The sequence below is a fragment of the Schistocerca serialis genome, chromosome 7 (genome assembly GCF_023864345.2).
Source record: "Schistocerca serialis cubense isolate TAMUIC-IGC-003099 chromosome 7, iqSchSeri2.2, whole genome shotgun sequence".
Taxonomy (NCBI): Eukaryota; Metazoa; Arthropoda; class Insecta; order Orthoptera; family Acrididae; genus Schistocerca; species Schistocerca serialis.
Window position 1 is genome coordinate 105826607 of NC_064644.1, and position 27087 is coordinate 105853693.

Below are 27087 nucleotides of genomic sequence, written 5' to 3' on the forward strand. Positions count from 1 at the left end.
TGAGGAAACTTCCCAACCGATTTCTCATACGCAAACAGCAGTTGACCTGCGTTGCCTGGTGAAACGTTGTTGTGGTGTCTCGTGCAAGGAGGAGAAATGCATACCTTCACGCTTCCGACTTTGATAAAAGTCGAATTGTAGCCTATCGCGATTGCGGTTTATGATATCGTGACATTGCTGCTCGCGTTGGTCGAGATCCAATGACTTTTAGCAGTATATGGAATCGGTGGGTTCAGGAGGGTTATACGGAACGCCGTGCTGGATCCCAACAGCCTCGTATCACTAGCAGGCGAGATGACAAGCATCTTATCTGAATGGCTGTAACGGAACGTGCAGCCACGTAACGATCCCTGAGTCAGCAGTTGGGGACGTTTGCAAGACAACAACCATCTGCACGAACAGTTCGATGACGTTTCAACAGCATGGACTATCAGCTCGGAGACCATGGCTGCTGTTACCCTTGACGCTGCATCACAGACAGGAGCGCCTGCGATGGTGTACCCAACGACGAACCTGGGTGCACAAATGGCAAAACGTCATTTATTCGGATGATTCCAGGTTCCGTTTGCAGCATCTTGATGGTCGCATCTGTGTTTGACATCGCGGTGAACGCACATTGGATGGGTGTATTCGTCATCGCCATACTGGCGAATCACCCGGCGTGATGGTATAGGGTGCTATTGGTTACACATCTCGGTCACCTCTTGTTCGCATTGACGGCACTTTGAACAGTGGATGTTACATTTCAGATGTGTTACGACCCGTGGCTCTACCCTTCATTCTATCCCTGCGAAACCCTACATTTCAGCAGGATAATGCACGACCGCATGTTGCAGGTCCTGTACGGGCCTTTCTGGATACAGAAAATGTTCGACTGCTGCCTCGACCAGCACATTCTCCAGATCTTTCACCAATTGTAAACGCCTGGTCAATGGTGACCGAGCAACTGGCTCGTCACAATACGCCAGTCACTACTCTTGATGAACTGTGGTATCGTGTTGAAGCTGCATGGGCAGCTGTACCTGTACACGCCATCCAAGTTCTGTTTGACTCAATGCCCAGGCGTATCAAGGAGGTTGCTACGGCCAGAGGTGGTTGTTCTGGGTAACGATTTCTCAGGATTTATGCACCCAAATTGTATGAAAATGTAATCACATTTCAGTTATAGTATAATATATTTGTCCAATGAATACCCGTTTATCATCTGCATTTCTTCTTGGTGTAGCAATTTTAATGGTCAGTAGCGTATTAGGACGCAAACTAGGTTTGCTTTAAATACACTCCATAATGGTCGGAACGTTAGTTACCTGTCACATTGGACGTGTTAGTCAAGAAGGCCTTCAGGGCGGCAAAGACGCCATTGTCAGCACCTCATTGAGTTTGACCGAGGTCGTATAATATGGCCACGAGAAGCTGGACGTTCCTTCTGCGATACTGCAGAAAAACTTGTCAGGAATCTAGTCACTGTATATTAATGCTGCCAGGGGTGTTCACGAGAATGTACGGTTGCACGAAGACTGGGTTTCGGACAGCCACGTGGCACTACCGAGGGGGAAGGCCATCATGTTCGGCGTGTGGGTCTGCCGCATCGTACTGCGTCTGCAGTAGTAGTCTGAGCAGCAGTTGGTACCACAGTGGCACAACGAAGTGTTATAAATCGTTTACTTCAAGGACAGTTCCGGACAGACGCCCTGTAGCATGCATTCCACTGACCCCAAACAAACGCCATTTACGATTTATGTGGTGTCAAGCGAGAGCTCATTAGAGGGCAGGGTGGAGTTCTGTTGTGTTTTCTGATGAAAGCTAGTTCTGTCTCGGTACCAGTGATGGCCGTGTGTTGGTTTGGAGAAGGGCAACTGAGGGCTTGTAACCAACCTGTCTGCATGCTAGACACATTGGACCAACACCTGGAGTTATCGTCTGGAGTGTGAATTCGTATGACAGCAGGAGTACTATCTTGGCTATCCCACGCATCCTGACTGCAGATTTTTACGTCAGTCTGGTGATTCGACCTGTTGTGCTGCCATTCACGAACACCATTTCAGGTAGAGTTTTCCAAGAGGATAACGCTCTCCCACGTGCCACTGTTGTAACCCAACACGCTCTACTGAGCGTCGACATGCTGCCTTGGCCTCCTCGATCACCAGACCTGCCTCCAATCTAACATATATGGGACATCACTGGTGGACAATTGTAGCGTCATCCACAACCAGCATTAACCGTCCCTAAATTGACTAACCAAGTGCTATAGGCATGGGACTTGTGAAGAAAACGCTTCCTGTAGATTTACCATGAACGTGAATCTGTAATCAGAAAATTTTTAAAGAAAAACTGCATGAAATAAAGAAATGTTATATAAACCCCAACAACTCATTTTACTCCCGGAAACTTCAAAAGCAAACCTCTATATGAGAAGTTTCCCAGTCCTGTTAAAATTCTGATAATAAAATGCTTTGATAGTGGAAAACAGTAAAACACTCTGAATGTAATTTGATAAATGACACACTGTAAAGTAATTTTGCTTACGAGTAACAGTTAAACTCAGATAAATTTGGATTTAAACATGAATGAATGGAAATATGACGTTAAGTGGCATGTAAACAAAGACTGCGTACTTTGACAGCTGTCAGATTCAAAGTTTCCTCTAATGCGTTAACTTGCACCAATGGCGAATAAGCTATTTCCTTGTAAGTGGCGGTATAAATAACTTCAATGGCGGAAGTCTCAACTTACACGTCTGGCAACATTTCACAGTACAATACATAAATTCTCCTGCCTACAGCGACTGGATATACACGTCGAAGCACAACCCTCCAGAAGACACACACAATGCATGCAACGACTAGTACAAATACACTGAAAAGCAAAAGCAAATAAAATGTTGGCAATAACTACTGTTAGTGGTGCAGTCAGCAATCAGCGAAGATGAACAGTCTTTACAATACACTACCATACTTTTATTTACGGAACGAAACATTAAAAGATAGTCTGTTTAAATTGGAAGTATCTCGAAGACAGGTATAGTTTTTAATCTTATCTGGTCTGTGTTGGCGTGATGTGGCGACAGCGGTAGAATCAGTTTGAAGTTGCTGACATGAATCCTGTAAGTTCATCCAGTCGTGTCCTTGGCATTAATATATCCTCTTTCCTTACATCCTGTTTCGGCTGGCGGTGGTAATAACTTGCGTAGCATCCATTTGTCGTAGACCGGAACAATGTAACTGTTTATGCAGCGCTTGAAGTTCTTATTAGTTCAACTGCAACTTTCACACGCGATAGTCTGGCACAGTCCACACGTCGTGTTTAAATTAACATTCCATTTGCTATAATTTGTCAGTACGAAGTTAGACAGTCCATCTGGTGTTAATATTTATGGTTCACGATAGCAATGTTCCCGCAAAAACAGTCACTTACGTAGCAACACAGTAAACAGTTTTCACATTGGCGGTTAGTGTTTTACCATACGTCATCTTTCGTTGTCAAGAAAAACGACCAATATTAAATTCACAGTTCATGTAACGCAGTTCACTTCTAAACCGACTACAATACTGTCTGTTCACGAGAGTATTGTTACTGCCACAAGACTCATCCTGGAAAAACCAACAGCGTTCTCGTAATACAAGGTCCGCTTATAATGTCCACCATAAAGTTAAATTTCAAACCGTGTCCAATGCACGAAAGTCCGGTATTAATATCGCGTTAAACGTACACCATTACTGCACACAATACTTGCTTCCGTACCGCCACGCTCACGCGCCATACGCGACTGTTTGCCACACTGTTCGACCCGACAACTATCGACACCTCTCTCGCTCCACAGTTCTTACAACACTTCTGCCTATTGCATTCCGTTTCACACAATACATTTAATTTAACTATTTGAAAGATAATCAGAAAAAAATCTAAGTCTTTACATAAAGAACTCGTTCGTAAAACAGCAAAGTAAACATAGTCACACTTCATATTCTACACTATATTACCAAATGAAAAATATTCTGCGTCATCAAAAATATATCTATAAAGTACAATCTAGCGAAAGAAAGGAAAAAAATTATATCTCGTTATTAGTCTTGGCATCACAAACTCCAACACGCAAACTAGCATCCAGTAACTTCACAACATAATGCGTGCACGTCTGCATGCTTGCTTGCAACATTCTAGTGGCAACACCCGTTATTAATGTACGAGCATTTCACATTTGCAATGGCTTATCTCGTGCTCACATTAACCTGTGATCTTGCAAATTTAATCACTTAAGTATATTACCTAGTCAAATGTATTCCCAGAGTTTCATTACTCGACAATAATTATTTTTTGCTGTTGCGATTTTTTTCCCGTCAGCGTATTTAGTGGTCCGATCGGGCTACGAACCCACTGCATTTCGGTTTCTTGGCACGGGATCTACCACTAGAGCACCGGCAGGGTACCAAAACTATCAAATTAACTATCCTTTCATGCCTCAGGATTAGTAAAATCACCGCCACCTTCTTGAACTCAAACTGTACCAGAAATTTCTTTTCTATCCTATTCAATACCTCCTCATTATAACTATTCGATCTACTCATCTAATCTTCAGTATTCTTATGTAGCACCGCATTTCAAAAGCTTCTAGTCTTGTCTTGCCGGGATGTTTTTTCTGAAGGTATGTGGCTGAATTACAGCTTCGAATAGAAGTGAAATGTGGATGAAGAACAGCAGAGACAAGAAGAGAACAGAAACATTTGCTGTATGGTACTACAGAAGAATGCTGAAGATTAAATGAGTAAATCGAATAACTAATAAGGAGTTACTGAATATATTTGGCGAAAATAGAAATTTATGGCACATCTTGACTAAAAGAAGGGAGATGGTTGATAGGAGACACCCTAAGGAGTCAAGGAATCATCAATACGTAAGTGGAGAGAAGCGTTAGATGTAAACAGTGTACAGCAAGCAGGCTGAAATGGGCATAGTTAGGCGTAGTCATTGAGAAGTGAAGAGGCTGTCACAGAAGAGACTAGGATGAAGAGCTGCATCAAAGTAGTCTTAGGACTGATAATCGGAACAACAAAGGTAAACGCCAAGAAAATACTTCCAAATACTTAAATTTCTAATAGATGTTAAAATATTTCTTTTCCAGAAACTCCTGCCAATCTGCAACTTATACCATCTCCATTGCAGCCTACGTGAGCTAAATACCTATATTACTTTTCGTGTTCTACTATCTAATTCCCTCAGCATAGTCCAATCTAATTTCTTTCTATGTAAGGTACCGTACAAAACAGACACATCCGTTACTTAAGAAACTGGCGATAATTTGTAACAGTCCCCTATAACTTAGAACTACTTACACCTAACCAACCTAAGGTCATGACACACATCCATTCCCGAGGCAGGATTCGAACCTGCGACCGTAGCGGTCGCGCGGTTCCAGACTGTAGCGCCTAGAACCGCTCGGCCACCTCGGCCGGTGACATCTTGCTTTCAATATTCAGAAATGCAATAAACTTCACAAAACGTAAAAACGTAGGTTTCTGTGACTATAATATCAGTTATTCACAGCTGGAATTTGTCAACTCAAACGTGAGTGTAACAGTTCGTAGGGGTAACAAATGAAATGGTCGTACGAGTATACGCTCAGTTGTAGGTGCTAGGTGCATAGGTAGGTACGTAGGTAAGTGACAGACTTCGCTTCATTGGTAGGATACTGGAAAAATGATCAGTCTACAAAGTAGACTTCTTACAAAGTACAGGGTGTTTCAAAACAATGACTTGATTTTGGACGGTAATAATTACGAAACATTTGACGTGCCAGCAAGGAAATGTGTGTCGTTTAATGAGTGTGGACTAATTTTTCAAAAAATCGTCGTTATATGTCAGTCAAAGCGTCTTCTTAGTCTGCAGTCAGTCAGAAGTAAGATCGCGTCCGCTTAATGATTTCGATCCAGCGTGCTTTGCTTCGCTGTTTTGGCATTGCTCCTCCCGAACACAAAAATATTCGTCGTTGATATGCCAGTTTGAACGCACAGGACGATTGTGCAATGTTAAGAGTCCTTGTCGGCCTCGCATTTCTAATGACATAGTGGAAAGAACTCAGGAAACGTTTGAGCGGAATCGACGAAAGTCTACTCGCCGCGCAAGTAGAGAACTGTCAATGCCTCATACGACTGTCTGGCGAGTGTTAAGGCGTCGGTTGGTCTATAAATGGGATGGGGCTACACCACATTGGCACAACAACATACGTTAGTTCCTCAATGACTATCTGCCTCAATGCTCGATAGAACGCACGGGAACCCCAAGACATTGCTCTGCATTCATGGTCTCCACCATCGCCAGACATGACCCAATGCGACTTTTTGTTTGGGATATGTAAAGGAAAGTGTGTTCATCTCCCCTGTACCTCGTCACATAGAAGAAATGAAGAACATGCAAACAGTTGCCATAACTTCTGTAATGTTGTTGTTGTGGTCTTCAGTTCTGAGACTGGTTTGATGCAGCTCTACATGCTACTCTATCCTGTGCAAGCTTCATCTCCCAGTACCTACTGCAACCTACATCCTTCTGAATCTACTTAGTGTATTCATCTCTTGGTCTCCCTCTACGACTTTTACCCTCCACGCTGCCCTCCAATACTAAATTGGTGATCCCTTTATGCCTCAGAGCATGTCCTACCAACCGATACCTTCTTCTAGTCAAGTTGTGGAATAAACTTCTCTTCTCCCCAATCCTATTCAATAACTCCTCATTAGTTCTATGATCTACCCATCTAATCTTCAGCATTCTTCTGTAGCACCACATTTCGAAAGGTTCTATTCTCTTCTTGTCTAAACTATTTATCGTCCATGTTTCACTTCCATACATGGCTACACTCCATACAAATACATTCAGAAACGACTTCCTAACACTTAAATCTATACTCGATGTTAACAAATTTCTCTTCTTCAGAAACGCTTTCTTTGCCATTGCCAGTCTACATTTTATATCCTCTCTACTTCGACCATCATCACTTATTTTGCTCCCCAAATAGCAAAACTCCTTTACTACTTTAAGTGTCTCATTTCCTAATCTAATTCCCTCAGCATCACCCGACTTAATTCGACTACATTCCTTTATCCTCGTTTTGCTATTGTTGATGTTCATCTTATATCCTCCTTTCAAGACACTGTCCATTCCGTTCAACTGCTCTTCCAAGTCCTTGGCTGTCTCTGACAGAATTACAATGTCATCGGCAAACCTCAAAGTTTTTATTTCTTCTCCATGTATTTTAATACCAACTCCGAATTTTTCTTTTGTTTCCTTCACTGCTTGCTAAATATACAGATTTAATAACGTCGGGGAGAGGCTACAAACCTGTCTCACTCCCTTCCCAACCACTGCTTCCCTTTCACGTCCCTCGACTCTTATAACTGCCATCTGGTTTCTGTACAAATTGTAAATAGCCATTCGCTCCCTGTATTTTACCCCTGCGACCTTCAGAATTTGAAAGAGAGTATTCCAGTCAACATTGTCAAAAGCTTTATCTAAGTCTACAAATGCTAGAGACGTAGGTTTGCCTTTCCTTAATCTAGCTTCTAAGATAAGTCGTAGGGTCAGTATTACCTCCTGTGTTCCTATATTTCTGCGGAATCCAAACTGATCTTCCCCGAGGTCGGCTTCTACCAGTTTTTTCCATTCGTCTGTAAAGAATTCGCATTAGTATTTTGCATCCGTGAGTTATTAAACTGATTGTTCGGTAATTTTCACATCTGTCAGCACCTGCTTTCTTTGGGATTGGAATTATTATATTCTTCTTGAAGTCTGAGGGTATTTCGCCTGTCTCAACTTCTGTGAAAGCAGATACATTGTTTAAAGTTGATTACAGATGTATCTATCGTCTAGATGTTGTTCGTGCTGTGCTGATAGACACGTAGAACATTTTTAATGTCATTATTCAATTCATCCCATGTTTGTAGTATATTTTTATCAATAAATATGAAGTTTTGAGATCAGGTCATTCTTTTTGAAACGCCCTGTACTTGTGCATTCTGTCTTGAAAATTGATGAAATGTGTTGGACTCATACCAGTCAGGACTGACAGAAGACACTGAACACATACAGAAAAGGGCGGCCACAGGTTTGTCTGACTCAGGAGAGAGCGTCACGGATCTGTTGAAAACCTTAATTGGCAGACTCTTGAAGAGATTATTATTCTGCAAAAGCCTTATTTCAGAATATCAAGAACCAGTATTAAATGAAGAATCCACAGAGTTTCTTCATCTCACCCATATTGATCGTGAGGGCGAAAAATAGGACAGTTCAGTTCGCATAGAAGTATTCCCGTACTAAATATGCGATTGGAACGGGAGAATACAGTAGGATGTGGTACTATTTGTCGTGCACTTGACATTAGTTTGCAGAGTATGTGTGTATACGTAGCTGTATAGAGGAGAGTTCTACAGTACCGACCGTCTTACGGTATTGGCCATCGCTAATTCTCGTTTCTAGTACTGGGTGGCAGCACATACAGGGGGTAAGCTGGAAGACGCCATCATCACACTCATGATACCTCGGACACTTTGCTCAGCGTTCTCTTGTTTGTACGTTGTGAGCGTTTAACGTTCTTTGGGTGAGAGGATAGCGCAAGAAGTAAGTCTGAAGATTGTGGTACGCGTTTATAAGGTGAATAATTGAATTTATTTTTACATTTACTTTAACTGTATTGTTTAAGGATACTTTCAAGGCATCACGTATTAAACAATACTCAATTTATAGTGTTTTTCTGCTCTATCCCAGTACTGACCGGCTACATGTCTCCCAGTACCGACAAGTCAGAACATTAGGGAAAATACAATAATAACTCTTTCTCTTCACTTTGCACAGTGAAACGGCTGAGAATAAGAGCAAAATGAAAGGAAAATGGACTGAAGAGAATATGAGGTAGGCAATAAAAGAAGTAATATCAAGGACAATGACACCAAGCCAGGCAGCTGAGTCTTTTCGTGTACCAAAAAGCAGTTCAGGTGATCGAATAAAAATAATTAGAACAAGTACATCTGTGGATCTAACTCCTCAGACTGGCAGGTTTAAGAAGACATGCAGGGATGATATGGAAACACAGTTAGTTCTGTGCGTAAAAGATTTGGACAAGAAGTTCATACCACTTAGAAGGAAAGAATTCTTGATTTTAACATTTGCGTTGGCTGAACATTTAAAGAGTAATATTAGGAGTGGGCTCATGCTGGGTGTGTAGACCAATAAAATATATTGTATTTTATTTGTGATCGTTGCAATAAGTGAACAATAGTTTTTGAAATGAGTGAATTTTGTTCATCTCATAATGTGTTTCTTGGCTTTCTTTACTTGTGCAGTGTTATTTATCAGTAAAACCTGAAAATCTTCCTATAGAGGCATTGTCCAGTACTGGAAAACATCTTTTGCACTGACTGGAAAACCATCGTTTCTACTTCTAGACGACCTGTCACTTTAGTAAAATTTCAGGAAAATCGTACATGTTCATCCATAAAGCATTAGTTTAAGGACCACATTACTGTATTAAATTCCCAAATTTTTAAATTTTTCATATTTTACAAGAGGAAAGGTTAAGGTGTCCGGTACTGTAGGACTCTCCCATAAATGTGCCACGCTGGCAGCGGCATGTCGGCGTTTCGTTCACCTGAGGCTGCACCATCGTCAGGCTGACGTACCTGAGGCCGGCAGTGGAGGGGGAGCGGGGGAGCGGGGGCGGCAGCAGGAGCCCTCGGCGCTCTCAGTGCCGGCTTAATTAGAGCACGGCCGACATCGAGGGTGGCGGGCGTTAGTTAGCCAGGACCCAGTGCCTCCCTGCCCCACACCGGCCTACAGCGACACCCTACAACATGTGTACCAGGCTCGCTGCCTTCATGCCACCTGCCCCCGATTATCGCACATTCTTCACTTTCCTTCCAGATGCGTAAAAGAGGTGAAAGATATCAGTAACCCAAAGGTTTGATTGGACAACACAGTGCTTTTCTAGGCATGGGTCTACTGGAGGTGGTATGCTGGTGCGTTTCTCCAATCTTTGAACTGACTTAATCAGCCAGTTATTGGGGAACCTTTAGTATTAGCGATGCAGTTCATCGTTTTTGATATTAACAAGCATTGTGAGAAGAGAAACAACTTACAAGGTACAGATAAAAATCCTAGAACTGACCATGGATCGAACCCGAAACCCTTACCTCCGTGGTCTGGCACTTTACCACTTTTTTTTCACGTACCATGAGTCTTTATTGTAATGACAGTGTTTAGCTTTTATATTACACATCATTTTCCACATAAAATTCTACTGCCATTTACAATACGAGAAGAAACCACATACGTTTTGGCCAGATATGATTTTGTATGTACTTGATTCCGTTATAGTTCACAGCATCAGAATTCAGATCTGCTAACGACTTAACGACAAATTAAGGGCCATTCCAAATGAGATACCGAAACTGGTATGAGTATGCTGTGAAAATTTTAATAATGCAACTTCTTCAAAAAACAGAAAAAAAATTCTCAATGGAACACATTAGTAACTGAGATAGTGAGTGTAGGATGACTACTCTGCAAATAACAGTGCTTATCGATTTAATACATTCAGTTGGAATACTTTCAGGAAGGGGAGTCTAAATGTGCACACAAAAGCTTTCTGAATCAACTTTTCTCTCACTTAATTCTCATTATTTACAAAAACATTTCAGTGAATGTCAGAAACTAAATATCCTGTAGCGAAACAGAAAAGGTAGCACCTTATCCACGAACACATAACGTATGTTGGGCGGAAAATACACATTCAACGAAACACCTAGTTTCAGGTCCCTACAGTCAGCAATTAGGAACAAAAAGTGATACTTTCCCAAGTACATTGCACCTATAAAGAATCACGTCTTAGGTATCTGGCAAAAGATTCCTCCTTGTGAAGCTGTAGTAGGAAAAGCTGTGAAGACAGGAAGATGTGAAAAAGGAACGTGATCAATAACTGAGGCCACTACATGACGAACAAGAAAAGTAGGATGGGTGGATGGGCGAGAGGAGGGAAGGAGCAATGAGCCTCCATTTTCTTTATAATCTCCAGATGGGTATCCCCATTCTCAGTTTGCACAAGGTAACCATACCCCTCCATCGTCTCCAATAACTTATTTTTGTTCCGTTATTCACACCATAAAGGATAATCCTTTTATTTCAGCGTTTAGCCAATAACACACTTCTAACCCTGTCCTATCATCGCAGCATACATTGTCAGCTGTAATACTGGAGACAGTTTTCATAATGAAGTCAAAAGAGTTTATCAATAAAGGCTAGAGAAATACTGGAAACAGTTTTCATAATGAAGTCAAAAGAGCTTTTCCATGAAGGCTAGAGAAATAGTATTACTTAAGACTAGAGAGAATTTTGGTTAACTTCAGAAACAGCTATAAACCTATAGTCTATCGTGGACCATATCTCAATTACAATCACTGACCCATCAAGCGACAATGCTGACGACTATGTTTAGATTCTGGTTATTGGATCTTTCTCAGTCCACATCTACATATACACACATGAAAAAAAGTTTCGCGTCACTTCGGTTCCGAGAGTTCCGGAACCTGTACAGGAAATTGGAATAGAGATTAACATAAACATCATTTCCGCCCTTTTTATTGTTCGTGAAAACCACACTTTGCATATTGTACCACAGAGGGACCTTCAGAGGTGGTAGTCCAGATTGCTGTACACACCGGTACCTCTAATACCCAGTAGCACGTCCTCTTGCGTTTATGTATGCCTTTATTCGTTGTGACATACTATCCACAAATTAATCAAGGCACTGTTGGTCCAGATTGTTCCACTCCTCAACGGCGATTCAGCGTAGATCCCTCAGAGTGGTTGGTGGATCACGTCGTCCATAAATAGCCCTTTTCAATCTATTCCAGTGATGTTCTATAGGGTTCACGTCTGGAGAACATGGTGGCCACTCTAGTTAAGCGATGTCGTTATCCTGAGGGAAGTCATTCATAAGATGTGCACGATGGGTGCGCGAATTGTCGCCCATGAAGACGAATGCCTCGCCAATATGCTGCCGATATGGTCGTAGGTTGTGTTGCAAAAATGAACAGCATAGAGACAGAAGTGATGACACTTTACGCAGGACCTGACCATCATTTTGCAGCACAATGCTCAAGCACGTACAGTGCAAGCTGTTACTGATTTGCACTCCCCTGGGTTCAACTCGATTTCTAAACTGAAGGAAACACTTCACGGCATTTCCTTCAGAACTGCTACAAATTCGTCGGGCAATAGACCGCGCCGCTCGAACTGTCAACACAACTGGCACTGCTAAGAGTATCCTACGACTTCCACGTCGCTGGCTACGGGTTATACACAATGCTGGTGTGTGTGTGTGTGTGTGTGTGTGTGTGTGTGTGTGTGTGTGTGTGTGTGTGTGTGAGAGAGAGAGAGAGAGAGAGAGAGAGAGAGAGAGAGAGAGAGAGAGAGAGAGAGAGACTTGTAGGAACGTCAGAAAGTAAGTTACAGGCTCCTCATTTATCTCCTGGAGATAGGAAATCGAGACTAATGTTGGGGGTTGCATACTTTAGAAATAAAGACGTCGCTTTTATCTCAGTGCTGTTCTGGCTTCCTTCCTTTCCACTACATTTCTGTAAATGTGAAGAGTGTGAAAACAGTGGCGTCGTGGTTGCTTTCTACTCGGCGACACTTTCCCTCTCATTGAAGTTGGCCAGAGTGTGATGCTAGTTGTGACTCAGATGGAAGATAAGTGCACATTCTGCGCGTTCGTGCTGTTGTAATGTAGCACTGACAGGGCGAAAATGACATATTCTTGGGATCAGATGGCCTCTAATAAAGCTACAGTTTGTCAGGCTGTTGAGGGTGTAAGACAAAAATTAAGTGATGCAATGTATCCAACTGCAAATTTCCTCGATATGAGGAAGAAGAGTTAGTTATTGTTGTCCGTGCTCCAGACGAAAAAGATACAAAACTCTTCAAACGCATGCAAAATGGCTGTATTCTTGTTTACTCCATTTCACCGTGAGAAAACGTGTGCTCCATCAAACGAAACTAGGGCAGAGTGGTACATCACTGTTACAGTATTATGTCCGTACGGCCATAAACAGCGCTGTCTGTATATTCTTTTGGTCGTGGCAACCTGCGTTTATGGGGTGATACCAAGTTGTGTCGCTTGTCATTCATTTCAGTAACTTTATCGAAGAGTGCTGTTAATTTATTTCAATTGTTAAGCACCGTTTAGAGAACACTCTCTGTCCTGTATTGTTGTCACAGCCCCAGTAACATGTTGAAAGTGTATTGCATATAAGTGCATGCATACACACAGATATATATTTGTGTGTGTGTGTGTGTGTGTGTGTGTGTGTGTGTGTGTGTGTGTGTGTGTGTGTGTGTGTGTGTGCACATAGCTACATATATAAATATGTAAAACATACACTTTCATACAAACGTAATTACATATACATATCTCTAAATGCGTTCATACATGTATAGGGAATTTCAAAAAAACCGGCCCGTGGTGGCCGAGCGGTTCTAGGCTTCACAGTCTGGAACCGCGCGACCGCTATGGTCGCAGGTTCGAATCCTGCATCGGGCATGGATGTGTGTGATGTCCTTAGGTTAGTTAGGTTTAAGTAGTTCTAAGTTCTAGGGGACTGATGACCACAGCAGTTAAGTCCCATAGTGTTCAGAGCCGTTTTATTTAAAAAATTCATCAACAAACTTCGAAAGGCTGTAGGTGTCCTGAGGAACAAATTCAGGATAGGAACCCCTGTCCAGAAACACGTCTATTAACGCTACAGAGCATCGAAGGTATAGGTGCCAGCGAACATGTCGAAAGAGTTTGCAATATATGTCAACATATTTGATAGCATCTTCTCTGAATAGACATTAAATATTGAATCAAACTTATTGCAGTTTTCAAAACACTATTACACATACACACACATGCATAGATAGTATATATGACTATACAAAACATATACAGGGTGTTTCAAAAATGACCGGTATATTTGAAACGACAATAAAAACTAAACGAGCAGCGATAGAAATACACCGTTTGTTGCAATATGCTTGGGACAACAGTACATTTTCAGGCAGACAAACTTTCGAAATTACAGTTGTTACAATTGTCACCAACAGATGGCGCTGCGGTCTGGGAAACTCTATAGTACGATATTTTCCACATATCCAACATGCGTAGCAATAATATGGCGTAGTCTCTGAATGAAATTACCCGAAACCGTTGACAACGTGTCTGGCGGAATGGCTTCACATACAGATGAGATGTACTGCTTCAGCTGTTCTGGATTCTGGCGGTACACCTGGTCTTTCAAGTGTCCCCACAGAAAGAAGTCACAGGGGTTCATGTCTGGCGAATAGGGAGGTCAATCCACGCCGCCTCCTGTATGTTTCGGATAGCCCAAAGCAATCACACGATCATCGAAATATTCATTCAGGAAATTAAAGACGTCGGCCGTGCGATGTGGCCGGGCACCACCTTGCATAAACCACGAGGTGTTCGCAGTGTCGTCTAAGTCAGTTTGTACTGCCACAAATTCACGAAGAATGTCCAGATAGCGTGATGCAGTAATCGTTTCGGATCTGAAAAATGGGCCAATGATTCCTTTGGAAGAAATGGCGGCCCAGACCAGTACTTTTTGAGGATGCAGGGACGATGGGACTGCAACATGGGGCTTTTCGGTTCCCCATATGCGCCAGTTCTGTTTATTGACGGAGCCGTCCAGGTAAAAATAAGCTTCGTCAGTAAACCAAATGCTGCCCACATGCATATCGCCGTCATCAATCATGTGCACTATATCGTTAGCGAATGTCTCTCGTGGAGCAATGGTAGCGGCGCTGAGGGGTTGCCGCGTTTGAATTTTGTATGGATAGAGGTGTAAACTCTGGCGCATGAGACGATACGTGGACGTTGGCGTCATTTGGACCGCAGCTGCAACACGGCGAACGGAAACTCGAGGCCGCTGTTGGATCACCTGCTGCACTAGCTGCGCGTTGCCCTCTGTGGTTGCCGTACGCGGTCGCCCTACCTTTCCAGCACGTTCATCCGTCACGTTCCCAGTCCGTTGAAATTTTTCAAACAGATCCTTTATTGTATCGCTTTTCGGTCCTTTGGTTACATTAAACCTCCGTTGAAAACTTGGTCTTGTTGCAACAACACTGTGTTCTAGGCGGTGGAATTCCAACACCAGAAAAATCCTCTGTTCTAAGGAATAAACCATGTTGTCTACAGCACACTTGCACGTTGTGAACAGCACACGCTTACAGCAGAAAGACAACGTACAGAATGGCGCACCCACAGACTGCGTTGTCTTCTATATCTTTCACATCACTTGCAGCGCCATCTGTTGTTGAAAATTGTAACTACTGTAATTTCGAAAGTTTGTCCGCCTGAAAATGTACTGTTGTCCCAAGCATATTGCTACAAACGGTGTATTTCTATCGCTGCTCGTTTAGTTTTTATTGCCGTTTCAAATATACCGGTCATTTTTGAAACACCCTGTAGATACATACTGAAGCGGCAAAGAAACTGGTATAGGCATGGGTGTTCAAATACAGAGACATGTAAACAGTCAGAACACGGCACTACCGTCAGCAACGCCTAATAAGACAAGTGTCTGGCGCAGTTGTTAAATCGGTTACTGCTGCTACAGTGGCAAGTTATCAAGATTTAAGTGATTTTGAACGTGGTGTTACAGTCGGCGCACAAGCGATGGGACACAGCATCTCCGAGGTAGCGTAGAAGTGGGGATCTTCCCGTATGACCATTTCACGAGTGTACCGTGAATATCAGGAAACCGGTAAAACATCAAATCTCCGACATCTTTGCGGCCAGAAAAAGATCCTGCAAGAACGGGGCCAACGATGACTGAAGACAATCGTTCAACGTGACAAAAATGCAACTCTTCCGCAGATGGCTGCAGATTTCAGTGCTGGACCATCATTCAACGAAACACCATCGATATGGACTTTCGGAGCCGAAGGCCCACTCGTGTACCCTTCCTGACTGCACAGCACAAAGCTTTACGCCTTTGCCTGGGCCCGTATACACCGACATTGGACTGTAGGCGACAGGAAACAAGTTGCCTGGACTGACGAGTCTCGTTTCAAATTGGTTCGACCGGATGGACGTGTAAGAATATTGAGGCAACCTCAGGAATCGATAGACCCCGCATATCGACAAGGAACTATTCAAGCTGGTGGAGACTCTGTAATGGTGCGGGGCGTGTGCGACTAGAGTGATACGGGACCCCTGATACATGTAGATATTACTGCGACAGGTGACACGTGCATAAGCTTCCTATTTGATTACCTGCATCCATTCATGTCCAATATGCATTCCAACGGACTTTGGAAATTCCAGCAGGAAAATGCGAAACAACACCCCACACGTCCAGAATTCCTACCGACTGATTCCACTCTTCTGAGTTTAAACGCTTCCGCCAGCCACCAAACTCCCCAGACATGAACATTATTGAGCATATCTGGGATGCCTTGCAACGTGCTGTTCAGAAGAGATCTCCACCCCCTCGTACTCTTACGGATTTATGGACAGCTCTTCAGGATTCATGGTGTCGATTCGCTCTAGCGCTACTTCAGACATTAGTCGATACTATGTCACGTCGTGTTGTGGCACTTCTGCGTGCTGGCTGGGGCTATACATGATATTAGGCAGGTCTATCAGTTTCTTTGGCTCTCCAGTGTAAATCAATGTATGAAAAGTCAGTAACACTTCTAACTGAGCAGTCACTTTATTGGTATACAAGCTGCGACAGTAACGTAATGAGACTGACGTGAAAAAAATGTTGCTTACCGTTTTAGTCAAGTTTAGTACTGTCTCTTTCAAAGTAGTTCCCTTCTGATTGCACGCACTTTTTCCAGCGCTTCTGCCATTTCTGGAACTCATCTTCTGTAATATCCTCCAAGATCCTCGTCACAGCTTTTTGGACATCTTGTGTTGTTTCAAAATAGTGTCCCTGGACCGCCGTTTTGACTCTTGGAAATAGAAAAAAGTCGCACGGAGCGATATCTGGTGAATAAGGTGGCTGTGGTAGTACTGAAATTTGTTTTGAGGTTAAAAATTGCTGTACTGACAGAGTAGTATGGGATGGCGAATTATCGTGATGCAGAATCCAATTATCAGCAATGTTGGCATGGACACAAAGAACTCTTTTACGAAATCTTTCTAAAATTAATTGGTTAACTGTTTGCCCAGAAGAAACCCACTCTTTATCAACAATTCCCTTGGAATCAAAGAAGTACACAAGCATGCATTTCCCTTTTGACTTTGACATGCGAGCTTCTTTTGGTCTGGGTTCTGCCTTCCCTAAACATTTTATGCCAACGAAAAACTTGAGCTCTTGACATAACCTCCCCTCCAAAAGCCTTCTGAAGCTTACCGTAAGCTGTCGTCGCGATTTCATCCAATTTAACGCAAAAAGAAATGGCATACCGTTGCGCAATATTATGCTGATCCATTTTCGTGATGAGAGACACAAACCCACGTTAACTTATTACAGCACAACTCTAGACTGAGCACTTGCATAGATATGCCGGTTAGACTAGAACCAGCTTATAGACCAAGGTCAAATATATTGTGCCTACGCAAGCCTGCAGCGTTGCCACATCTTGCAAAGGAAATCAGTCTCATTACATTATTGTAGCATCTTGTATAATAATCGTCAAACACAGTGTTTGTGTATGTAGTTGGAATAGTGTGAGTCCTGTTTTATACACAACTGGCCATTAAAATTGGAACATCACGAAGACGATGTGCTACAGACGTGAAATTTAACCGACAGGAAGAAGATGCTGTGATATGCAAATATTAGCTTTTCAGAGGATTCACACAAGGTTGGCGCCGGAGCCGACACCTACAACGTGCTGACATGACGAAAGTTTACAACCGATTTCTCATACACAAACAGCAGTTGACCGGCTTTGCCTGGTGGAACGTTGTTGTGATGCCTCGTGTAAGGAGGAGAAATGCGTACCATCACGTTTCAGACTTTGATAAAGGTCGGATTGTAGCCTATCGTGATTGCGGTTTATCGTATCGCGACATTGCTGCTCGCGTTGGTTGAGATCCAATGACTGTTAGCAGAATGTGGAATCGGTGGGTTCAGGAGGGTAATACGGAACGCCGTGCTGGATCCCAACGGCCTCGTGTCACTAGCAGTCGAGATGACAGGCATCTTATCCGCATGGTTGTAACGGATCGTGCAGCCACGTATCGATCCCTGAATCAACAGATGGGGACGTTCGCAAGACAACATCCATCTGGACGAACAGTTCGACGACGTTTGCTGCAGCATGGACTATCAGCTGGGAGATCTTGGCTGCGGTTACCCTTGGCGCTCCATCACAGACAGGAGCACCTACGATAGTGTACTCAACGACGAACCTGGGTGCACGAATGGCAAAACGTCTTTTTTTCGGATGAATCCAGGTTCTGTTTACAGCATCATGATGGTCGCATCCATGTTTGGCGACATCGCGGTGAACGCACATTGGAAGCGTGTATTCGTCATCGCTACACTGGCGTATCACCCAGCGTGATGGTACGGTTTGCCATTGGTTACACGTCTCGGTCACCTCTTGTTCGCATTGACGGCACATTTCAGATGTGTTAAGATCCGTCGCTCTACCCTTCATTCGATCCCCGCGAAACCCTACATTTCAGCAGGATAATGCACGACCGCATGTTGAAGGTCCTGTGCGGGAGTTTCTGGATACAGAAAATGTTCGACTGCTGCCCTGACCAGCACATTCTCCAGATCTCTCACCAACTGAAAACGTCTAGTCAATGGTGGCCGAACAACTGGCTCATCACAATACGCCAGTCACTACTCTTGATGAACTGTGGTATTGTGTTGAAGCTGCATGGGCAGCTATACCTGTACACGCCATCGAAGCTCTGTTTGACTCAATGCCCAGGCGTATGAAGGCCGTTATTACGCCCAGAGGTGGTTGTTCTGGGTACTGATTTCTCAGGATCTATGCACCCAAATTGCGTGAAAATGTAATCTCACGGTCGCAGGTTCGAATCCTGCCTCGGGCATGGATGTGTCTGATGTCCTTAGGTTAGTTAGGTTTAAGTAGTTCTAAGTTCTAGGGCACTGATGACCTCAGAAGTTGAGTCCCATAGTGCTCAGAGCCATTTGAACCATTTTTTTATAATCACATGTCAGTTCTAGTATAATATATTTGTCCAATGAATACCCGTTTATCATCTGTATTTCTTTTTGGTGGAGCAGTTTTAATGGCCAGTAGTGTACCTGCAGAATCTTGTGCTCATTCTCCTTTCTATGCGGATATATTCCACTTGCACCCGATAACAGACTCAGGTGACGTGTTTTATGTTAAATGGACAGCGACGGAGAATGATGAACTGAGTCTTCGAGAGACCGAAGACGGCGAGGTCGGAGGAATGTCGTAGGACCTGCTGGAGTGTTTAAAGCGAGTTTACAGAGCTGATTCATGATCTCTGATACTCGTATGTACTTTCGTCGGTACTAGTCTTCTGTTAAAGTTTTGCGGACAACCGGAAGTCAAGGAACAGTGGCAAGGGGCAAACAGAAAGCGTCGCGTTCTTGCGGTACTGTGGGCGGAGTACGAGGGCGGAGGTACGAGCGCTGGCTGGCTGGGTGAGACGTGAGCGCCAGGTGTGAGTCGGCGCGGCTCGGCGGGCCGACTGCGCGTGCGCAGACGCCGCCCGGCTGTCGCCGCTGCGGCGGCGGTCGTCAGCCGCCGGATGCGGTGACGGGCGCATTGTGCGCGCCGCGGCCTTCATTTAGATAAAAAGCCTTTCTGTGTCGCATTCGGCATTGATCAGCCGCAGCCGCAGCCGCAGCCGGCGCCTCCTCGCTCTCAATCGCGGCGACACGACAGCCGCTTCTCGCAGCCGCGGGCCGCGCCCGCTGTGGAGGTGTCAGCCGAATGCGCGGCTTGCGGGTGCGGGCCGCACGGCCAAAACATCAACAGCTTTCAGGCCGCGTCGCGGTGGGCCGCGCGCGGGCGTCAACTGTAGCATCGAATGAGACGCTCCGCAGGAACGCTGTCCTTATCCCCGTCTGGCCGTCCAGATTTTCGAGATAAATGTTTCTCAAATTTCTTGCTGTGTCAGACTTGTGTATATGCTGCAGTATTCAGTGATGTCTTCTGCCACAATCGTGAGGAGTTACGTGTCTAAAAAGTTTGTCCTACTTTTGTACAGTGTCTGATCGGAAGCATCCGGACTTCAGTATGTGCTGTGTGGACTCTTCGGCTATATGATGACTTCAACTCTCTTGGTACACTTTCAGTGATGTGACTTGTCACTGGGAGGATAGCAAATGGTTCAAATGGCTCTGAGCACTATGCGACTTAACTTCTAAGGTCATCAGTCGCCTAGAACTTAGAACTAATTAAACCTAACTAACCTAAGGACATGACACACATCCATGCCCGAGGCAGGATTCGAACCTACGACCGTAGCGGTCGCGCGGTTCCAGACTGCAGCGCCTAGAACCGCTCGGCCACTCCGGCCGGCGAAGGATAGCTGACCAGTCTGTTTTACTGCTAGAAAATACACTTGCCAATGCAATGGTGGTTTTTTTTTTACTTTTCTCCAGGAGGAGACCATGTGGATACTATAACACAAAAAATATTAGTTCACGTTATTATAACACACATGAGAAAATTAGTTACTTAACTTTGTACAGTCCATTTCTACGGGAACCTCATTAATATTTACAACTAACTCTCAACATTAACGTATCGCTCGATGTAGACAGAGTACAAGTCTCTCAATCAGATTACATTTAATAATATTTTTCACGTAGAGCTCTGCCTATTGCAGTCAGTTCCACAAGAAAGTGTACGCCATAACGTGAAATGTGATGACCGCAGTGGCATCTCTAGTACTGTATACTTATATGGATATGGTGTCTGTTCTTTCGGACATGTCCGAAAGAACAGACACCGTTGATGACATATAGCCGTCTAGAACGAAATTAGTTATATATTAATACCTTGAGCTGCTGACGGGCATTGATATATATCAACGTGGACAGGCGAAAATGTGTGACCCGACCGGAACTCGAACCTGGGATCTCCTGCTTACATGGTACTCGCTCTATCCATCTGAGACACCAAGGGCACAGAGGATAGTGCGACTGCAGGGGCTGTCTCGCGCACGCCTCCCGCGAGACCCACATTCTCACCTTATATGTCCACACACTACATTCCTAATGTCCCACCACAGCACACTCGCCGGCCGGAGTGGCCGTGCGGTTCTAGTCGCTACAGTCTTGAACCGAGCGACCGCTACGGTCGCAGGTTCGAATCCTGCCTCGGGCATGGATGTGTGTGATGTCCTTATGTTAGTTAGGTTTAATTAGTTCTAAGTTCTAGGCGACTGATGACCTTAGAAGTTAAGTCGCATAGTGCTCAGAGCCATTTGAACAACACATTCATTACACGTTCGAAAGAACATGCACCATATCCATATAAGTATATACTTCTGGCAATACCGGCCATGACCTTCTTCTTCTGTGCGGATGCACACATATTACCCAAACTCTTACGGGACTTGGTAATAATGTCTTCCACTGGTAATGAGTGTGTTGTGTAGGGACACTACGAATTTAGTGTGTGGACGTTAAGTTAGGAATGTTGCTCTCACAGGGAGCGTGGAAGAGATAAATCGCTGCAGTCGCACTATCCTCTGTGCCCTCGGTGTCTCAGATGGATAGAACGTCTGCCATGTAAGCAGGAGATCCCAGGTTCGAGTCCCAGTCGGGGCACACATTTTCACCTGTCCTCGTTGATATACCTCAACACCCGTCAGCAGCTGAAGGTATTAATATACAATTCTAATTTCTCTAGTACTGGTCTGGAATCTGTACTCAATGCTCTTTTGCACAGTGTATAGATCAACAGTGTTCAGAGTTCAATGTTTTGTTTCGTCAGTTGCAGTTTTAGCTCTTTGCACTTACTTACAGCCAATTTAAACGCCCAAAAAATGTGCAGTATTTGTAAAAAATGCCTTCTGAGGACCTTTAGGAAGCTATTTAGTTCGAGCGAGGCAAAGAGGGTGCTTCAAAAGGATATGATGCGAAACATAGCAGCCGTCTCTGTACAGCATGGAAGCATGAGAATAGGGGGTTCATTATGGATTGACCAGCAATGTGTCCGGATGCAAATCCAATAGGAAATGTTTGATCATATATTAAGCTGAAGCTTAAAGGAAAGCCAATATGTACTTCAAAGCAGCTGTCATAGAAAGTCAGGGCGAAATGGAGATCTTTACCGAGACAATATGCAGAAAAATCTCGTGAAAAGCATGCCAAAAAGGTGCGAAGCTATAATCGATAATCACGGCGATTGGATTAACTATTAGGTAACTGTACAATTAGTAATAACATATATTTTCATATAAGCATATATTTATAACAGTGTCTTTTATTTCATACAGATAACGGCGTACACTTCCTTGTGGAACTGACTGTACACTGATCACATAGCTGGCCTACTAAAAGACGATGCTGTCGCCTTACTCGACGATCGGGAATTTGGGGCTGAGCGGTCCTGTGCTCAGCCGTGAGAAGAAGAGCGGTTGGGGTGGGGCAGCGAGACAGTTCTGGGTGTGGCTATCCTGGTGTCACCCATTCGTCGATGTGGCTTGCAGTAACTGTCTTCTCTTGTGGTTACGTTGCGAGGTACCAACCTCGCTTTGGCGCCTCGCTCTTCGGACGTCACTACACAGTCATCCTCAAGTGATAAAACAAACCAAGTTAGTGATGTTGGACGCTGGAACCTGGACCGAACTCGAGATTTAAACTCGTCGCAAAGGTGTTCCACTGGGTTCAGGTCAAGACTCCGTGCAGGCCAGTCCACTTCAGAAATGTTATTGTCGACAAACCATCACCTCACACAGCTGCTGTCGTAACGAGTGCATGGTCGAACCAATCATCGTCTTTGAACTGCTCCTCCATTGTACGAAGTACATAAATGTGTTCATACCCTTCTACATTTAGCGTTTTCTTAAGGGTAAATAAGAGGACCACGCCCTAGCTACGAAAAACCCTAACACCACGTTCTGCGTACTTCACTGATTGCACTGCTCTTGATGGTAGCTAACGTTCTCCGACCGATTCTGCTGTTACCGCCTCTCTAGTCACAACACTCCCCCCCCCCCCCCCCTTGTAATACTGGCGCCACTGCTTTTCGTGAAACTTAGCGGTTAATTCCGCATTAAATAAAGGTGTTTGGATACTTTTTAACAGACAGTGTGTGTGATTATCCGAATTTCGTCGTGGAGACGTCCTGAAATCATGGAATTTCCATATGCTACAAGAAATTATGTCTGTGACGGAGGTACATTAGTAGATGCTGATTCAGCTTATTTCTCTGTCCTCAGAGAATATGCAACAATAAATTTAACCACGACAGCAGCTACGGTCCAGTGGTGTGTCTAAACTGGCGCTAGATGTTGAAAGGCGACACAGAAATAAGCTGACAATGCCTGATCCCAACTGACTGGGCGAATGTGCACCCGTTGTTTATAGTTGCAAGTTCAAACTGGCACTTATACACCAGGAATAAAATCAGTCTCTGCTGGTCGATGTGGCCGAGCGGTTCTAGGCGCATCAGTCCGGAACCACGACGCTGCTTCTACGGTCGCAGGTTCGAATCCTGCCTCGGGCATGCATGTGTGTGTTGTCCTTAGGTTAGTTAGGTTTAAGTAGTTCTAAGTCTAGGGGACTGATGACCTCAGATGTTAAGTCCCATAGTGCTCAGACCCATTTGAACAATTTCTGAAAATCAGTCTCGGAACATTTTCGGCTGACGGTGAATTTCTTGCGATGACATTTATAACACTTGAATGTATACTCGATATTTACAAGACCTCTTTCCAGAATTAATTTTCACTCTGCAACAGAGTGTCCAAGCGCACATTAAAACTGCTAAAATTTTCCTGCACACTTTCCGGAACTTGGAAAGCAGGGCAAGAGGTGTGGGCGGAAGTAATGCAGTAAGGACGGGTGGTGAGTCGTGCTTGGATGAGACAGGCAGTAGAGCAATTGAATAAGAAAAGCGAAGGTCTCAGGTTCGACAATCTGCCAGAAAGTTTCGAATCTCTCTTTTTTTTTTTTTTGTTTTTTGTTTTTTTTTTTTTAAGATACGCTTCTCTTGCTGTTGTTGGTCTGCGTTTTATGTCCTCTCTGCGTCGCCCGTCCCCGCTTAAGGCAGGATGTATGTAAAATCGATCATAAATGTTGAATTTTTTGCTACCAGATAGTTCTGTAGCATCTTAAACATATTTTCTCCAATTTTCAGAGTTTAATTCGTGCTTCAAATGATGCGAAAACTATTTTGCTTTAACAATTGCGCAGTGCCACGCTCCTTTTTCTACACAATTCTGCCTTTGTTTGTGATGTGTTATTACTTACTGCCGTCAAAGAAGACTTCTGCAGAATACGGAAGGCTGTGAGCCCATTAAAGATGTGATTAATTACGATTTATTAAAGAAATACACACATGGTGGAACACACAACCTGAGCGAAAGCTTCCTCGTTTAGTAGAGACCCAAAGACAACAGCCGGCCGCTGTGGCCGAGCGTTTCTAGGCGCTTCCGTCTGGAACCGCACGACCACTGCGGCCGCAGGTTCGAATCCTGCCTCGGGTGTGGATGTGTGTGATGTCCTTAGGTTAGTTAGGTTTAAGTAGTTCTAAGTTCCAGGGAACTGATGACCTCAAGTCTCATAGTGCTCAGAGCCATTTGAACGAAGTACAACATTTTGCTCATCTACTGTCGTTAAAATTTCCTCATATGAAGCTTGTCTGGTGTTTAATGATGGAAACACTGGAAGAACCAGGACCCTTATGGGACTATGATTTGAAGCCAGTTGCTTCACTGAAAACCTGGAAGAAGAATGATGATGTGTGTATTGATAGTTCTGAAATGTCAGTGAAGGACTCTGCAGAAGAATCAGACTAGAGGAAAAGAGCAACACGAAGACCAAAAAGACTAAATATATGGTTATGGCCGACAGTGAGGTACCGGTTTCTGGCATTAATGCTAATAAAATCATTTTTCTGCATTTCTCACAATTTTCATTTTTCAGTGTATAAGAAACATTTTCTGTTCCACCAATACAGATAAAAAGGTGAAATTAGCTACATACTTTGTACATACTATAACACAACTTCCTGGGGTGGAAAATGTTTCAAAGTGCAATCACTGTCAAATTTATTTAAATTTTTGTGAAATAAAATTTCCTGCTTATCGTACATATAAATGTAAACAATTGTTGCCGGAGTTCTATGACTGATATTAAAAACTGGTACACAGATTTGTTTATCTAATCACTTAGAATAAGCCACCACATTTTGAAAGTGGTAAGTAATGAACGCTTTGAGAAAATGTTCCTGAAGTTCTAAAAGTATCCAGCAACGACCTGATTAAATTATTTAACAAAAAATGGAAAAAACTCCATATTATATCCAACAACATAATGACAACGTGTACAAAATTAGGGTCAATTATCTCTGAAATAGTAAAAGTTACATTCGCTTACATGTACACATGGATTTTGTCCTGTCCCCCTTATCGCTTGAATAGTAATGAGTCGCAGTAACGTTTACACTAGGAACAGTGGTTTTCACCATGTTCCGATAAAAGAATTTCCAGCTTACTGGAATGGCCACAGAGACTAGCGGTGGCGCTAGCCAGAATATGGGACAACTGGCTGTCCACAATTTTAGAGAAGGCACCCTCTGCAGCCCTCCCTCGCCTTCCCCCACAACCACCTAGCAATGTCGCTGCCTCGCCGCTAATTTCCCCCAGGATCGCTGGCCAATAGCCGCCCCGGCCAGTATAGCCGCGCATGGAGGCTTTTATTACATACCAGCTGCAAGTGCCGCGGCCGAACCATTATTCCAGAAACAGCAGCCTATTCCTACTGCAGTCAGCAGACGCAATATTTCGTTCCGCTGAGCGAGATTGTATCCCTAAAAGCTTTATTTCTGACCTGTGTCAACTAATAATACTACTTGTCACACCTTTAGGTGTGGCGTTTCACGTATTTAATGTCATTTTAATTGAGTTTAACTGCTAACTTTCCCAACCTCCTCCCCCCCCCCCCTCCCACAATTCTCGAGCGCTTCACAAGTAATATACACTCCTGGAAATGGAAAAAAGAACACATTGACACCGGTGTGTCAGATCCACCATACTTGCTCCGGACACTGCGAGAGGGCTGTACAAGCAATGATCACACGCACGGCACAGCGGACACACCAGGAACCGCGGTGTTGGCCGTCGAATGGCGCTAGCTGCGCAGCATTTGTGCACCGCCGCCGTCAGTGTCAGCCAGTTTGCCGTGGCATACGGAGCTCCATCGCAGTCTTTAACAGTGGTAGCATGCCGCGACAGCGTGGACGTGAACCGTATGAGCAGTTAACGGACTTTGAGCGAGGGCGTATAGTGGGCATGCGGGAGGCCGGGTGGACGTACCGCCGAATTGCTCAACACGTGGGGCGTGAGGTCTCCACAGTACATCGATGTTGTCGCCAGTGGTCGGCGGAAGCTGCACGTGCCCGTCGACCTGGGACCGGACCGCAGCGACGCACGGATGCACGCCAAGACCGCAGGATCCTACGCAGTGCCGTAGGGGACCGCACCGCCACTTCCCAGCAAATTAGGGACACTGTTGCTCCTGGGGTATCGGCGAGGACCATTCGCAACCGTCTCCATGAAGCTGGGCTACGGTCCCACACACCGTTAGGCCGTCCTCCGCTCACGCCCCAACATCGTGCAGCCCGCCTCCAGTGGTGTCGCGACAGGCATGAATGGAGGGACGAATGGAGACGTGTCGTCTTCAGCGATGAGAGTCGCTTCTGCCTTGGTGCCAATGATGGTCGTATGCGTGTTTGGAGCCGTGCAGGTGAGCGCCACAATCAGGACTGCATACGACCGAGGCACACAGGGCCAACACCCGGCATCATGGTGTGGGGAGCGATCTCCTACACTGGCCGTACACCACTGGTGATCGTCGAGGAGACACTGAATAGTGCACGGTACATCCAAACCGTCATCGA